The following is a 16,539-nucleotide window of genomic DNA, read 5'->3' as shown; positions in this document are numbered from 1 at the left end:
ACAGAGAGAGAGAGAGAGAGAGACACAGAGAGAGCCAAAGAGAGAGAGAGAGAGACAGAGAGAGACAGAGAGAGACAAAGAGAGACAAAGAGAGAGAGATAGACAGAGAGAGACAGAGAGAGAGACAGAGAGAGCCAAAGAGACAGAGAGAGACAGAGAGAGATAGAGAGAGCCAAAGAGAGAGAAAGAGACAGAGAGAGAGCAACAGTGAGAAAGAGCGAGAGAAATAAGAAACATCATGCCAGCTGCATTTGACACATCTCCACACATCCTCTTCTCTCTTGAGTTTTAATCAGGCACTGAGGACTGCCCTTAGCTCTCAGGGCTCAGAGGCTTGTCTGTCTACTGGGTGGTGAGAGGACATTTTTAACCCCTTTATCCTGTCCTCAACTCTGCCCTCTCCACTCCTCTTTTTCCTCCTCTCTTTTCCTCCATTTAATAATATAATATATGCCATTTAGCAGATGCTTTTATCCAAAGCGACTTAGAGTCATAAGTGCATACATTTTACCTGAGGGTGGTCCCGGGAATCAAACAAACTATTCTGGCATTGCAAGTGCCATTCTCTACCAACTGAGCTACAGAGGACCATCATTCTAAAGCGTTGAGTCAACCATTACCATTGCACGTAATGGGGCAAGAATTATGCACTCAGTAATGATCCAAATGAACCAGGGGGAACCAGACCTCAGTATAGATCCCCAGTATACACAACAGGGGGATATGTGGAGAAATATTGCATTGGGAAGCTGAGGGGATGAGTTGCACAACTTTATTTAATAATCAAAATAATAAACAGACAATGTGTTCGTTTTTCATGTTTATAATAATAATGAGAGTAAATAACACATGGTAAATGGTATATGTTTATATTATTATCTTGTACATATGACAAATAGCCTATACTTTAATTTGATTAACCACACAAAGACATGTAGAGATCAATAAACTATAGGCTACTGCTGTACTACTTTTGGTTGAATTTACAAAACATTATACAGATTGGGACTCCACATAGTAGTTTTATACCTTCCCAATTATCAATTGCAATTATCTCCTAACACCAAAATAGACTCTGTAGTTAGCAGAGGTAGACCATTCTTCTGTCGTCTAGCTAGTGAAAATAAGTGCTTTGTCTCCCTCTGCAGGTACATGGGGGTTATCAAATCAAATTGTATTTGTCACGTACACATAGAGTGCAGTAATACTTAAAAACACAAAACAATACACGCAAATCCAAAAACGAAATAGAAAGGAATTAAGAAAGGTAGAAATATTAGAACAAGCAATGTCAGAGTCCGGAATATAAATATATATGTATATGATGGTGTGTATAGACATTATGGACAGTATATGAATAGAAAAGGTGAGTACAGCAGTAGTTATATAGGATAAGCCTTGACTAGAATACAGTATATACATATGAAGTGGGTAAAACAGCATGTAAACATTATTAAAGTGACCAGTGTTCAATGACTATATACAATACAGTCTCTAAGGTGCAGGGTTGAGTATCGGGTGGTAGCCGGCTAGTAACAGTGACTAAAGTTCAGGGCAGGGTATTAGTTCCAAATGCCCATGCTTACTTAAAGGGCTTACTTAAAGGCCCAGTGCACCTAAAAAATAAAATGTCCTATGTTTTATATATATTTCCACATTATGAGGTTGGAATAATCCTGTGAAATTGTGAAAATGAGGATACTTCCCTTTTAGTGTAAGAGCTGTTTGAAAAGACCACTGAAATTTCAACCTGTTTTGGTGGGATGGTGTTCTGGCCTGACTGGTGACATCACCAGGTGGTAAATGAGTTAATAGACCAATTACAAAGAGAGTTTTAAACCTCTCTGCCAATAACAGCTAGTTTTCAGTTTTCAGTTTCCCCACCCAACCCAGACCACTCCCAGCCAGTCCTACCAAAACTGCTATTTGCTAAGAAGCCATTTTGGTTTATTTTGTACCATTATAATTAAAAACAATCATAGTAAGGTACTTAGTTGTTACCCAGAAATTATATGATATTGAGATAAAATGGCTGCAATGGACCTTTAAGTTGCCTACATGACCAGCATGTCACACAAAATGAATTGCCACCTAAAACAATGGAAATTGATCTCTAGAAGAAAAAGAATATGTGAATGTTAGCTGTATGTTGTTTTATGTTCCTTGTAGCCAGGGATGGCATTATGGGTGGGCCTTAGGGGGCCTGGCCCTCCCTACCGTACCTCCTTGCCCGTCCAAATAAAATATTGAAATACTGATCATTTATTTGACCGAGATGCTCGCCAACAGAGGCGCATCAATCTCGCCTGCACCTGCATTCCCGCATTTGGAACGATTCGCATTGTTAGGGCAGACACATAATAATCTCGTCATTATATTAACATCTCTGGTTTCAGCCACTTACCAATTAGAAAGGAAAGTTGGCGGGTGCACAGTGCACTGTTCTGATGCTGGCTTCCCTTAAAGTAAATTTATGTTTTGCCAAAATTATATAATTACTCCAGTCTAAGTAAAATCATTCAGAATACTTTACCAGAGAGCTTGAGTTAGCCACACAGGATCATAAGCTTATTTTAATTTTAAATAGCTGTGGAGTGTTTCAGAAGTGCGTTGGCCTATGTCCATTTGGGAAGCCAGCAATTTGGGCAGCGCACGTGGCAATATAGGGCTTGATTATTGAGTTGCGGTTGTCAGTGAAAAGCATCTCAAATGTGTGAAGATAAGGTGTCTTTGAGTATTATAAAAAATGTTGTGTGGCAAAGATATGGGCGTCTCTCTTCAGAATGCATGCATTCAGCTCTCCAGAATGTGCTCCACTGTCTCCCATCAATTCTTGCACATTCATTGTTTCATTGAATTGTTTGCCCTTTGATTGCTTGATCAATTTCACATTACATGTGTAACCAGTAGGCCTACATGTTTAACCGTCATTTGGTTACATTCATTTACACTACATGACCAAAGGTATGTGGACACCTGCTCGTCCAACATCTCATTCTAAAATCATGGACATTAATATGGAGTTGGTGCCCCTTTGCTTCTTTAACAGCCTCCACTCTTCTGGGAAGGCTTTCCACTGGATGTTGCTGCGGGGACTTGCTTCCATTCAGCCACAAGAGCATTAGTGAGGTCGGGCACTGATGTTGGGCGATTAGGCCTGGCTTGCAGTCGGCGTTCCAATTCATCCCAAAGGTGTCCGATGGGGTTGAAGTCAGGGCTCTGACCGATCTCGACAAACCATTTCTGTATGAACCTCGCTTTGTGCACAGGGGCATTATCATGCTGAAACAGGAACGGGCCTTCCCAAACTGTTGCCATAAAGTTTGAAGCACAGAATCATCTAGAATGTCATTGTATGCTGTAGTGTTAAGATTTCCCTTCACTGGAACTAAGCAGCCTCGCCCGACCCATGAAAAACAGCCCTAGAGCATTATTCCTCCTCCACCATACTTTACAGTTGGCACTATGCATTCGGGTAGGTAGCGTTCTCCTGTCCGTCAGACTGCCAGATGGTGAAGCGTTATTCATCACTCCAGAGAATGCGTTTCCAATGCTCCAGAGTCCAATGGCGGCGAGCTTTACACCACTCCAGCCGACGCTTGGCATTGCGCATGGTGATCTTAGGCTTCTGCGCATGGTAATCTTAGGCTTGTGTGAAGCTGCTTGGCCATGGATACCCATTTCATGAAGCTCCCTACGAACAGTTCTTGTGCTGATGTTGCTTCCAGAGGCAGTTTGGATCTCGGTAGTGAGTGTTGCGATCAAGGACAGATGATTTTTATGCGCTATGCGCTTCAGTACTTCGCAGACCCGTTCTGTGCGCTTGTGTGGCCTACCACTTGTTGCCCTTAGATGTTTCCACTTCACAATACACCTGTCAGCAGCGGGTGTGGCTGAAATAGCCAAATCCACTCATTTGAAGGGGTGTCCACCTACTTTTGTATGAATAGTGTATGTTAATGCATGCATTACAGTCATTTACTGTTCTCATTGTCGGAGTGGAAAGGTTGTTTGCAGACTTTACAACCTGCTACCCTTGTGAGAAACAAGTTTTGGTTAATTTCATAACCATCATTTAGGATTTTGTCCAGTTTTCTAATTGTCTTTTGTTTGGAGTGCTCCATGTGAGCAATGAGCATGTGTGTGGTTTCTCTGTCCTGTTAACTTGAGTGAACACAGGCGCCTGAGCACGCCCACCTGCTGAGTTGATACAATGTTGCACTTCAATAGTGATGGCTCAAGTCAAGACAGAGAAAGGGAGGCAGACAGGCAGAGTAGAGAAATTAATGCGATTGAAAAAAACTGAATTTTTATCTGGATATTTTGTACAGTTTTCATTTGTTGTCTTAGGCCTATGTATTTTACTTAGTTGACAATGGAAGCTATAGGCCTACTGCTGCATTGGCCTATAGCAGTGGCAACTCGTCATTCAGGGAAATGAGCATGTGTATGGTTGAGCCCCACCCGTTTAAATAAAAATAAGTTGTTGCCTGTTTTGCATGTTATTTTGGCATTAATATGTGTCACATATGAGTTTGCAAACAATGTTGAAAAAGAATCATTGAGTTAATAAAGCCGCGTACAAGCATGGTCTCTTTTTTGCTTTCTTGAGTAAGGCAGCTCCAAAATGCAGGTGTTTCAGCCTAGCTCAGTGCTTTCTGTGGTGGTGGGGCAGCCAGCGGAAAATATGGAGCGTAGGGGTAGGTAATGTTCTCTAGTTGCGCTATGATTGGCTCAGTGTTCTGTCACTCATGGGGACACTACGTCACCGTAAAATCTACGGGGAGAGATTGAAAATTCAAGCCCCTTGGGTGCTGCCATAGATTTATATTAGAAGTGCCCATCCATGAAGGCTCAAGGTCATTGGCATCAAACAAAATTACGTAAAATCAAGTTATATCTACTGTATCTTTGATTGGACTGATCATGTCAACATCAGACTGTTAGCTAGCAAGCAGTCATCATCATGAATCACGTTGACAATCTACTGGCAAATCCTTTTCAATCCTTTTCATATGAAGAGAAATTCTAGATAAAACGTATCGGTGCTCATCGGCCATTGGACATTACACAACAAGTTGGAAATTGCTTATTTAACAATGAGTGGTTTGGAAGTGTAACGAGTGCGCTGAGAGTCGGGAAGCAAGTTCCAGGAGAAAGTGTTTTAATAAATACATGAAACATAATATAAAACAACGAACCACGAACAACGCACAGACATGACACAGAAACCGAAACAATGACACCTGAGGAAGGAACCAAGGGGAGTGACATATATAGGCCAGGTAATCAAGGAGGTGATGGAGTCCAGGTGAGTGTCATATTACGCTAATGCGTGTAATGATGGTGACAGGTGTGTGCCTTGACGAGCAGCCTGGTGACCTAGAGGCCGGAGAGGGAGCACGTGACAGGAAGGAATCAGTGGCTAACTGAAAGATTTGCAAAGCAATCACTAGCCTGCTATTCAGGGGAGAGGGTGTCTGGTCCAAGTCTGGGTTTAACATTCACTTGCAACACACCATTGGCCAGAAAAGGTTGAATACGTTGGCCATGCTGTCAATCCAGCATGACTTCTGCTGGGTTCAAAACAAATGGAAACCCAGAACTGGGAAATTCTTAGACTTCAGTGAGTTTAAGACAACTGGGAACTCTGGAAAAAACTAGCTCCGACAGGGAAAATAAGTTTTGAACGGTCATCCAACTCGGAATTTCAAGTTGGGAACTCTGGCCTCTTTCTAGAGCTCCGACCTGAAGATCACTGATGTCATGATTCACCTTTTTCAGAGTTCCCAGTTGTCTTGAAAGCACCATAAATCCAGAGAATGCCAGACTTTGACAAAACTTTGCCCACAAGAAGGACCGCCGTGCCACCTTCCTGTTCAAGTGAGCACAGCACAACAAGGTGAGCCCAAAAATGTATTGTATGCTGCTGCATAAATTATGTAATATGCCAGGGAGATATGTATACTGTAGCTAAGAAAGTAATACTAACTGTATGTTCTGTAGTAAACTGTTAGTAGCCCATGTGCCTCACTCTAATAGTTTGGTCTATTTTCACCTCTTAATTTCCCCTACTGTTCTGACTTGGTGGTGCACATGTAGCCTATAGCATGCTTTAGAGAAATGTAGTCATCAAATATTGTAAAAGCTTTCATTGTCTGGTTATATGCAACCTTTATTTATCCTACAGTTCTGACTTGGTGTACAGGGAGAATACTGTAAGAATGGCCCATGTTCTGAATTATTTCACTGTACATTTCAAAAATGCAAATAGTTATATTGACTACGTCTGTCCTAGCTTGCTCATTAATGTCTTAATCAAAATTATGGATTGCCTCTTATTCGCACGTCGTTCCCTTATGCCATAGTTGTGTCTCAATTGTCAGTAGAAACCACATTTGTTTAAGCAAGTCAGCCATATGAGCTATGCTTTTAAAAAGGGCAGGAAATGAGGCTGAATGAACTGTTGAGTTGCCAGATGCCAGGTGTAGCAGTGGTAAGGATTCACTCCATGGTGCTGAAAAGAAAGCTATGCTGTTGGGACAGCTTTATGTTGGCCCTAACAGTTAGTGGGCACCGTTTAACACCGTTATAGTGCAATCAATGTATTGTTTTGTGTTGTATTGCTTTGCTTTGCTGGCATGCATAAACAAAAATTGGGGGGAGTTTGCCCCACATAGCCTATATTGGTGATTTTAGCTTATAAATCTATCTCAAAGTTCCATGCGCTAATTTCTTTAGCCGCCAGTGGATCATGGTGTAGGCTATCAATGTGTCTGTATGGTAAAGTGCATGCACACAGGAGGTCTCGGGCCCGCCTATAAAAATAAAATAAAGTCCAACTGATTCGTTCTGGCGCCTGGCCTGCATGTACAGACCTAATGTTGTTTAATGCACTTATATATATCTATTAATTCAATTGATTCTCAATTAATAGAGTCTAGGTAGTTTATATGACTGAAACTGAGTGCATATGCTTGGTACGGCAATGATCAGGATTTGTTTTTCATCATATTATTGCTTTCCCCAAAGTCAATCTGAACCAGAAAGGACATGGCCACCAGAGGATGCAGTTTGGTTACTAATCCAAACTAACAGTCGCCAAAAGTCAGTTTTAATGGTGATACTAAAGCATCCGACCCATTTCTCATCAGATTATGTTGGGACATGTGTTTATTAGAAAAAAATGCTAATGCCTATGAAATATTAAATAAATAAATAATTAGAGACGTTCCAAATAAATTATAGTTTACTACATTTCCTAAGAGAAATGTCTTTATTGAATTGAAGGAGAAAAAGTAGCAGGAACTGTTCGGGAGAAAGGCTTTTAATATAGGCTAGACTACTAACAAAGGCGAAAGGACATAAATATATAAGCGGGTCCCCTTTGTTCCCTGTTTAGTCATCTCTCGCCTAAAACCATTAAACGAGGAGCCGCCACTTCTCCGTTAGCCTTGCATTCCTGAAATTCCATGATGTGATGTCAGAAGGGACGGGACATAGGCTACGTATCTAAACCTATGCGCTGCTCTCGGCTGCTCCGGAGTTGTGGAGTCGACGTTATATCACAAAACCCAGGGTCTAAAGGAAAGTCGATCACCTACTTTTTTATATTTTTGGCACAACTTGGATAACTTTGCCGAATGTTGTTTTGCTTTTGGGGCTCATGAACTTCACTCAGTTGAAGACTAGGATATAGTCTACGACTCGCATCTTGAGGGGTAAAGTTCCTTTGGAGTTTTTTATTTATTCTCCTTTTCGACAGATTTTGTGTATTCTGGAATAAAATACTTAATTTTAACAATTTCATACAGAATTTTGACAAATGGAAATGGAGATTAAAACTGTTTTGAGGATTAACTCAATTTTGAGGATTTGAGGAGGCCGTTCCACTCCGTCGAGCTCGCAGAATTTCCTCAGCGCAGACACAATTTCGGCATGTAGCAAAGGAAATACGGTGGGTGTCTCTACCAGTCGATTGGCTTTGGCTGCTTTTTATTGATTTGTTTCCTTTCAAGGGAACGCTTTTAGTGCAACAAAATAACGGCGCTTTGTTACCATGTTAAAATCGCAATACTATTTTATGGGTTATTCTTCATTCAGCCAAGTCAAAAGCTTGCTTTGGTAGGCTAAACCCATGTAAATAGTAGTTTTATGCAGGGAGCAGGCAAAGTGAAGGCCATATGCGTTCGCCTCGGCTGCCTGCCTGTCCACGTAGAGCAACTTTTTTTCGTCAGCCAAACGGGAACATTCCAGGGGGTCTCGCGGCGGGGTTTCAGGGCAAGCCGCGACCTGCAGTGGGAAAGGGTTCATCTGTTCAATGCGCTTTTTGTGTTTGCTTCCAAAAACGAAAACTCATCAAAAACATCTGCTGTCTTGGGTAGGCCTAGGCTAGAAATAGGCTTAGACCGTATTGTGTGTCTGGTTTTCTCCCCATGTAGGCTGCAATAGCTGTGTTATACCATGCATATAACAGTTACCAGAGAGCACATTTTCAGAGAAGTGGAGAATTCAGATGATGAAACAGCTCAAGGCAAGGCCATGAAAGAGAATGAAAGGAGAGAGCAGATGAGTGTTGAGTCCAAGGTCTATGCAAGCATCATATAGAAATGCAAGCCAGCTCCATGGTGGCAACATCACTGTCTGTCTATGGTATGTCACATTACTGACCTCTGAAAAGAAGAGAACATAATGAAGAAACCAATACTGTGTGTGCACGCAGCTGTTGATGCATGTGAAAAAGGGTTTGTATGCATGTGTGTTTGCATGTATGTGTGGGTATGCAAGTGTGTGTGTTTAAACATGTCTACCTCTGTCAATTTCAAATTAAGGGTGTTTATTGGCATGGGAAACATATGTTTACATTGCCAAAGCAAGTGAAATAGATAATAAACAAAAGTAAAATGAACAATAAAAAGTTAACAGTAAATATTACACTAACAAAAGTTCCACAATGATATATACATTACAAATGTCATATTATGTCTATATACAGTGTTGTAACGATGTGCAAATAGTTCAAGTACAAAAGGGAAAATAAATAAACATAAATATAGGTTGTATTTACAATGGTGTTTGTTCTTCACTTGTTGCCCTTTTCTTGTGACAACAGGTCACAAATCTTGCAGCTGTGATTGCACACTGTGGTATTTCACCCAATAGATATTTGAGTTTATCAAAATTTGATTTGTTTTCAAATTCTTTGTGGGTCTGTAATCTGAGGGAAATATGTGTCTCTAATATGGTCATACATTTGGCAGGAGGTTAGGAAGTGCAGCTCAGATTCCACCTCATTTTGTGGGCAGTGTGCACATAGCCTGTCTTCTCATGGAGCCAGGTCTGCCTGTGGCGGCCTTTCTCAATAGCAAGGCTATGCTCACTGAGTCTGTACATAGTCAAAGATTTCCTTAATTTTGGGTCAGTCATAGTGGTCAGGTATCCTGTGTACTCTCTGTTTAGGGCCAAAAAGCATTTTAGTTTAGTTTGTCCTCCTGAGATTTACTATCAGGGCCCAGGTCTGACAGAATCTGTGCAGAAGATCTAGGTGCTGCTCTAGGCCCTCCTTGGTTGGGGACAGAAGCACCAGATCATCAGCAAACGGTAGACATTTGACTTCAGATTCTAGTAGGGTGAAGCCAGGTGCTGATTCGTTGATATACAGTGGGGAGAACAAGTATTTGATACACTGCCGATTTTGCAGGTTTTCCTACTTACAAAGCATGTAGAGGTCTGTAATTTCTATCATGGGTACACTTCAACTATGAGAGACGGAATCTAAAACAAAAATCCAGAAAATCACATTGTATGATTTTTAAGTAATTAATTTGCATTTTATTGCATGACATAAGTATTTGATACATCAGAAAAGCAGATCTTAATATTTGGTACAGAAACCTTTGTTTGCAATTACAGAGATCATACGTTTCCTGTAGTTCTTGACCAGGTTTGCACACACTGCAGCAGGGATTTTGGCCCACTCCTCCATACAGATCTTCTCCAGATCCTTCAGGTTTCGGGGCTGTCGCGGGGCTATACGGACTTTCAGCTCCCTCCAAAGATTTTCTATTGGGTTCAGGTCTGGAGACTGGCTAGGCCACTCCAGGACCTTGAGATGCTTCTTACGGCGCCACTCCTTAGTTGCCCTGGCTGTGTGTTTCGGGTCGTTGTCATGCTGGAAGACCCAGCCACGACCCATCTTCAATGCTCTTACTGAGGGAAGGAGGTTGTTGGCCAAGATCTCGCGATACATGGCCCCATCCATCCTCCCCTCAATACGGTGCAGTCATCCTGTACCCTTTGCAGAAAAGCATCCCCAAAGAATGATGTTTCCACCTCCATGCTTCACGGTTGGGATGGTGTTCTTGGGGTTGTACTCATCCTTCTTCTTCCTCCAAACACGGCGAGTGGAGTTTAGACCAAAAAGCTCTATTTTTGTCTCATCAGACCACATGACCTGCTCCCATTCCTCCTCTGGATCATCCAGATGGTCATTGGCAAACTTCAGACGGGCCTGGACATGCGCTGGCTTGAGCAGGTGGACCTTGCGTGCGCTGCAGGATTTTAATCCATGACGGTGTAGTGTGTTACTAATGGTTTTCTTTGAGACTGTGGTCCCAGCTCTCTTCAGGTCATTGACCAGGTCCTGCCGTGTAGTTCTGGGCTGATAACTCACCTTCCTCATGATCATTGATGCCCCACGAGGTGAGATCTTGCATGGAGCCCCAGACCGAGGGTGATTGACCGCCATCTTGAACTTCTTCCATTTTCTAATAATTGCGCCAACAGTTGTTGCCTTCTCACCAAGCTGCTTGCCTATTGTCCTGTAGCCCATCCCAGCCTGTTGCATGTCTACAATTTTATCCCTGATGTCCTTATACAGCTCTCTGGTCTTGGCCATTGTGGAGAGGTTGGAGTCTGTTTGATTGAGTGTGTGGACAGGTGTTTTTTATACAGGTAACGAGTTCAAACAGGTGCAGTTAATACAGGTAATGAGTGGAGAACAGGAGGGCTTCTTAAAGAAAAACTAACAGGTCTGTGAGAGCCGGAATTCTTACTGGTTGGTAGGTGATCAAATACTTATGTCATGCAATAAAATGCAAATTAATTACTTAAAAATCATACAATGTGATTTTCTGGATTTTTGTTTTAGATTCCGTCTCTCACAGTTGAAGTGTACCTATGATAAAAATTACAGACCTCTACATGCTTTGTAAGTAGGAAAACCTGCAAAATCGTCAGTGTATCAAATACTTGTTCTCCCCACTGTATATGTTGAAGACGGTGGGGCTTAAGCTGCATCCCTGTCTCACCCCCCGGCTCTGTGGAAAGAAATGTGTGTGTTTCTTGCCAATTTTAACCGCACACTTGTTGTTTGTGTACATGGATTTTATAATGTCGTATGTTTTTACCCCAACACCACTGTCCATCAATTTGTATAGCAGGCCCCTGAAATCAACAAAGCATGAGAAGACTTTGCCTTTGTTTTGGTTTGTTTGTTTGTCATTTAGGGTGTGCAGGGTGAATACGTTGTCTGTCGTACAGTCATTTGGTAAAAAGCCAATTTGACATTTGCTCAGTACATTGTTTCTGTTGAGGAAATGTACAAGCCTGCTGTTAATGATAAAGCAGAGGATTTTTCCAAGGTTTCTGTTGACGCATATCCCACGGTAGTTATTGGGGTCAAATTTGGCTCCACTTTTGTGGATTGGGGTGATCAGTCCTTGATTCCAGATATTGTACAGTATTTTAATTTTTTTATTTTACTTTTATTTAACTAGGCAAGTCAATATTGGGGAATATGCCAGAGCTGAGGAAGATGTTAAAGAGTTTAAGTATAGCCAATTGAAATTTGTGGTCTGTATATTTTATAATTTCATTTAGGATACCATCAACCCCACAGGCCTTTTTGGGTTGGAAGGTTTGTATTTTGTCCTGTAGTTCCTTCAATGTAGTTGGAGAATCCCGTGGGTCTTTAATAGTTGATTCTACAATTTTTATTTGATCATGTATATGTTTTTGCTGTTTGTTCTTTGTTCTTTGTTATGGAGCCCAAAAGATTGGAGAAGTGGTTTATCGATATATCTCTGTTTTGGATAAATAACTCTTTGTGTTGTTTGTTTTGAGTTTCCCAATTTTCCCAGAAGTGGTTAGATTCTATGGATTCTTCAATTGCATCGAGCTGATTTCTGACGTGCTGTTCCTTCTGTTTCCGTAGTGTATTTCTGTATTGTTTTAGTGATTCACCATAGTGAAGGCGTAAGCTCAGGTTTTCGTCGTTTCTATGTTTTTGGTTGGATAGGTTTCTCAATTTCTTTCTTAGGTTTTTGCATTATTCATCAAACAATTTGTCATTGTTGTTAATTTTCTTAGGTTGTCTGCTTGACATTTTTAGATTTGATAGGGAAGCTGAGAGGTCAGATATACTGTTTAGGTTTTCTACGGCCAAGTTTACACCAAGTTAAAAAAAATTGTCCAGGAAATTGTCTAGAAGGGACTGGGCCTCCAGCACTGTCTGTGGTGGTGATGAAATTAGCATTAGCACATTGCTGGGAAAAAGCAAGGCTCCAGCACTGTGTTCAAAATGGTGTGTGCAAGTGAGAGCAATCTGTTTGGACATGCACCTAGAATTACTACCACTGTAAAGTAGGAGAGTACAGTAATGGCATATATAGCATAGCTGCAGGAGGCGTGCCCCCCACACACACATCTGGTCGCCTTTATAACCTCAATGGCATGCTGAGCAAATTATATGGTGCTAGCACAAGTGGACTGGGAGTACACAGCAGCAGCTTTTTAAACACTGGTAGAGGAGCTGAAGAGCTTGACTGGCAGTGGCTTTAAAGAAATGCTCCAGAACATTGGTGACTAGTAAGTATTTTTTAAACCTCCCGCTTTTGGCTGGATGTGTGAATGTGTCCTTCATACTGTACATGCATAATCTATGAGCAGAATAACTGTTTTACTTCAATTAGCCACAAAATCCCTATTTTGAAAGCTACTGTTTACTAAAAGCTGTGCTACGCCCCATGTGGGCCAGCCCCCTAGCAATTCGAGTTTCAACCAATGAAGCACAGCCCCTCGCCATTTTATTGACAGCTAGCAGGATGCACACACAGCAGAGTATGTGGCGTAGTATGCAATTTTTGGGGACAACTTTTGGCTCTCGTGACCGCTACTTTCAAAACTACTGGCTTAAAAGTATTTTAAAAAAGCACAGGAGAATCTCTTTAAGAATGTTGCTAGTAGGCAGCTATATCTGTATGCTTGGGTTACCTACTTCTGTGCAGCCATATTCTTTATTTCTTTTTATTTAACCAGGCAAGTCAGTTAAGAACAAATTCTTATTTACAATGATGGCCTACTTGTCAAGCCCCCCCGGCCAAACCCAGACGACGCTGGGCCAATTGTGCGCCGCCCTATGGGACTCCTCTCACGGCCGGTTGTGATATAGCCCAGGATCAAACCCGGGTCTGTAGTAACACCTCTAGCACTGCGATGCAGTGCCTTAGACTGCTGCAACACTCTGCGCTATTCGATTTCATTCTATCCTGTTATATTTTATTATTTGGGAAGTGTACAGAGAGGATAGTACTGCTGTGTTTGTGAGTTGTATAAGGCAGCTCTACAGCAGCACCTCACCTCAGACAATAACAGAGGCAGACATGTCTCAACCCGTCCCTCTCTATCCCAGGTACTCATTTCACTCACCTGCTGCTGCAGGGAAGCTGTCAGTCACTCTACAGCCCGCCCTTCTGGCCAGTCAGGTACACAACACACACACAAGCACACATACACCTGAACACTCACATACATTCACACAGACATGCGCACGCAGTCGTGCACACACACACACACACAGAAAGCCTCTTCTGTCATCATTCTCATTTCTTGCTACAGGTATCTCTGTATTGCAGAGAGAAAGAGTAGACAGGAGAGAAAGAGGCATAGCAATGTTGTATAGTGTTTTGTTGGGAAGCCCCTCGGAGTTTGAATGTTGACTGAGGGTTTGGCATGAGAAAGCACGCTTAGTGGTTTTTGGTGAGTGAGTTATTTTGTGTTGGGTGTGTGTGTGTGAATGTGCTCGTATGTTTCTGTGTGTGTTTGTGGGTTATTGCATTTGTGTGTGCGTGTCCCTGTGTGTGTGTATGTGTGGCCTACATGCTGCTTTTGTGTGTGTGATGTGGTTTGGGGGGGGGGGGGGGGGCATGGAAAATCTAGCTGTAAAGTGGTGGCTGCTGAATTTCAGTAGACACAGCCTGTCCCATACTGTTGTGTTGGAGGTAGTTGCTCAGATACGGTTCCATGTTGATACTCCCTCCATCCCTCCCTCCCTCCCTCCCTCTGTCCCCAACATCCCCTCAACCAACTGGACTAACATGATAAGAGCCTGGGATAGGGGTGACAGGGGTTTAACCAGCCCCCCTCCCTCTGTCCCCAACATCCCCTCAACCAACTGGACTAACATGATAAGAGCCTGGGATAGGGGTGACAGGGGTTTAACCAGCCCCCCTCTCTCTGTTCTCTGTCCCTCTATCATTCTCTCCATTTTCTCATCCTCTCATTAGAATGAAGGATAGTGGTAGTGTTGGTTGGGTTAACTTTCTCTCCTCTCCAACTCTCTCACATACACAGACACACTTTCTCACTTGGCCTCCCCCTTTTTCTCTCTCTTTATCTCTCCCTCTCATCCGCTCCCTACTCTCTCCATGACATCAGCGACTGTTTCCTGTGGCACAGGATGAGTCGTGGTGCGGTGGTCCAGGTTCGGAAAAACGTCTCTGCCGAGTGTCACTGAGACTTATCCTCTTTGATCCTCCTCCTCTGTCCATGTCAGGGTGACAGCTCTGTTTACATGGGAACTGCAGTCAGGAACGCTGAACATGACCAGTTCATTCCAGTCCAGAACACCAGGGCACTGATGCCAATATACACACAGGTTTCTGTTAGGAAAATATGGGGCCGGACATTTGACCGGCAGCATTTTAATTTCCCAGACATTTGAGAAATTTACCGGACCCATATGCATTGAGTGTGTAACCTGATTAGGGCGTCCACCCACGGTGCTCAGAATGACAGAAATCACATTTAGAATATGGTAATTCATTATAGCAGCTCTTGTTAGTCGAGGATGCAACAATGTGCGGTTCTTCTTGCTGAATTCTATCGCGCACTTTGAAGATGTTAGAAGAACGGTCCACATTTACTCATATAGCAATGAGTCTGATGCAACAGGTCAGAACGTTTCGCTTAAAATGTTGATAAACTATTATTTATTCACATTATAAGCGCAGAAGGCAGTAATGGAAAACACCTTTGTCAAAGCACACTGCACATGCGAGCAGTTTCATGTGACAGAGATTAAAATATCCCTTAGAAATGTAGAAAGAGGGGAGATCTAATACGCAACAACCTGCATGGGTTGCTAACAGTGTTCCCTCAAATGTTTTGTGGCACTGAGCAAATTTCTGGTCTGCTGAGTGCAAACTTGAACATGTGAAAATGATGTGCAACTTCCGGCTCGCGTTTCCTGTGAACACTGAGGCTGTACCCACTTTAAGTTACAGTTTTACTGTGAACACTGAGGCTGTACCCACTTTAGGTTACAGTTTTACTGTGAACACTGAGGCTGTACCCACTTTAAGTTACAGTTTTACTGTGAACACTGAGGCTGTACCCACTTTAAGTTACAGTTTTACTGTGAACACTGAGGCTGTACCCACTTTAAGTTACAGTTTTAACAGTGGCCATGTAGGCTACTGTGGCTATTTGATCATAATGTAGGCCTACCAGAGTGGCCTACCATCAAAAACAATGGAGAAAATGCATCCCATAACATTGTAACATGGAATAGCTGTTCTATCATTCAGCCTACAGTTGCAGTTAATGTGTGGTGTTCAATGTAGGCCTACATTCCATGAGACTTTAGAAAAAACATGCAGGGCTTGACATGAACCTGTTTATCCACTTGTCCTTCAGACGAGGAGGTGACTGAAAATGTTGTTTTTGTGCTCTTGTTGGAAGCAACTACTCCCCCATTGTTGACTAGAAATTAGCTATAACTGGGCTAAAAACTCACTAACTAGCGAAGAATATGAACCAAAGTTGCATTTGTGGCTACATGCAGCTCTCACTTTGATCTCAAAACAAGTGCATCTACTCATGACCACTGTAGCCTAAACACAGTCCAGTTCAAAGTGAATGGCACAGATCCATATATGGCAAAGGCTATTTGCATATAGGCCTACTGCAGCTCTGATTGGTTATGGCGCACCGGTCTGTGTAGAGTACGGTCCTGAGTCATGCCTGTCAATGCAATAGAATCCTACTCCAATACGCTCTGCCTACAGGAACATTTCGTGCATAGTTAGTTCTGCATACTAATTCTTGCATAGTTGGTTTTCTTTCGGTATATTACATTGAAAGTGGCTAATATTGCATTGATTCGATCACAATTCCCACAGTAGAGCAAAACATCAATAGTGTTAACTACAATTTTCAGGTTTCAAACAATGAAGTATATTTAAAATAGCAATCATAGTC

General features: G+C 42.2%; 1 protein-coding gene across 2 annotated transcripts in view; it reads left to right on the top strand.

Annotated features, from left to right (window-relative positions):
- The first annotated feature begins 7,413 nt into the window (after positions 1-7,413).
- The window catches only part of LOC139582849 (tyrosine-protein phosphatase non-receptor type 14-like), a 102,235-nt gene continuing 93,109 nt past the window's right edge, over positions 7,414-16,539 (top strand). Inside the window, exon 1 of one of the 2 annotated variants that reach the window (XM_071413236.1) lies at positions 7,414-7,721. The gene's annotated coding sequence lies outside the window, so the exon portion shown is untranslated. Of the gene's footprint in view, positions 7,958-16,539 lie in introns of both variants that reach the window. The other variant, XM_071413235.1, reaches the window with a different exon arrangement.

Source organism: Salvelinus alpinus, chromosome 8 (assembly GCF_045679555.1).
Source record: "Salvelinus alpinus chromosome 8, SLU_Salpinus.1, whole genome shotgun sequence".
Lineage (NCBI taxonomy): Eukaryota > Metazoa > Chordata > Actinopteri > Salmoniformes > Salmonidae > Salvelinus > Salvelinus alpinus.
Note: the sequence above shows the minus strand (reverse complement) of the source record. Positions and strands in the feature narration are given on the sequence as shown.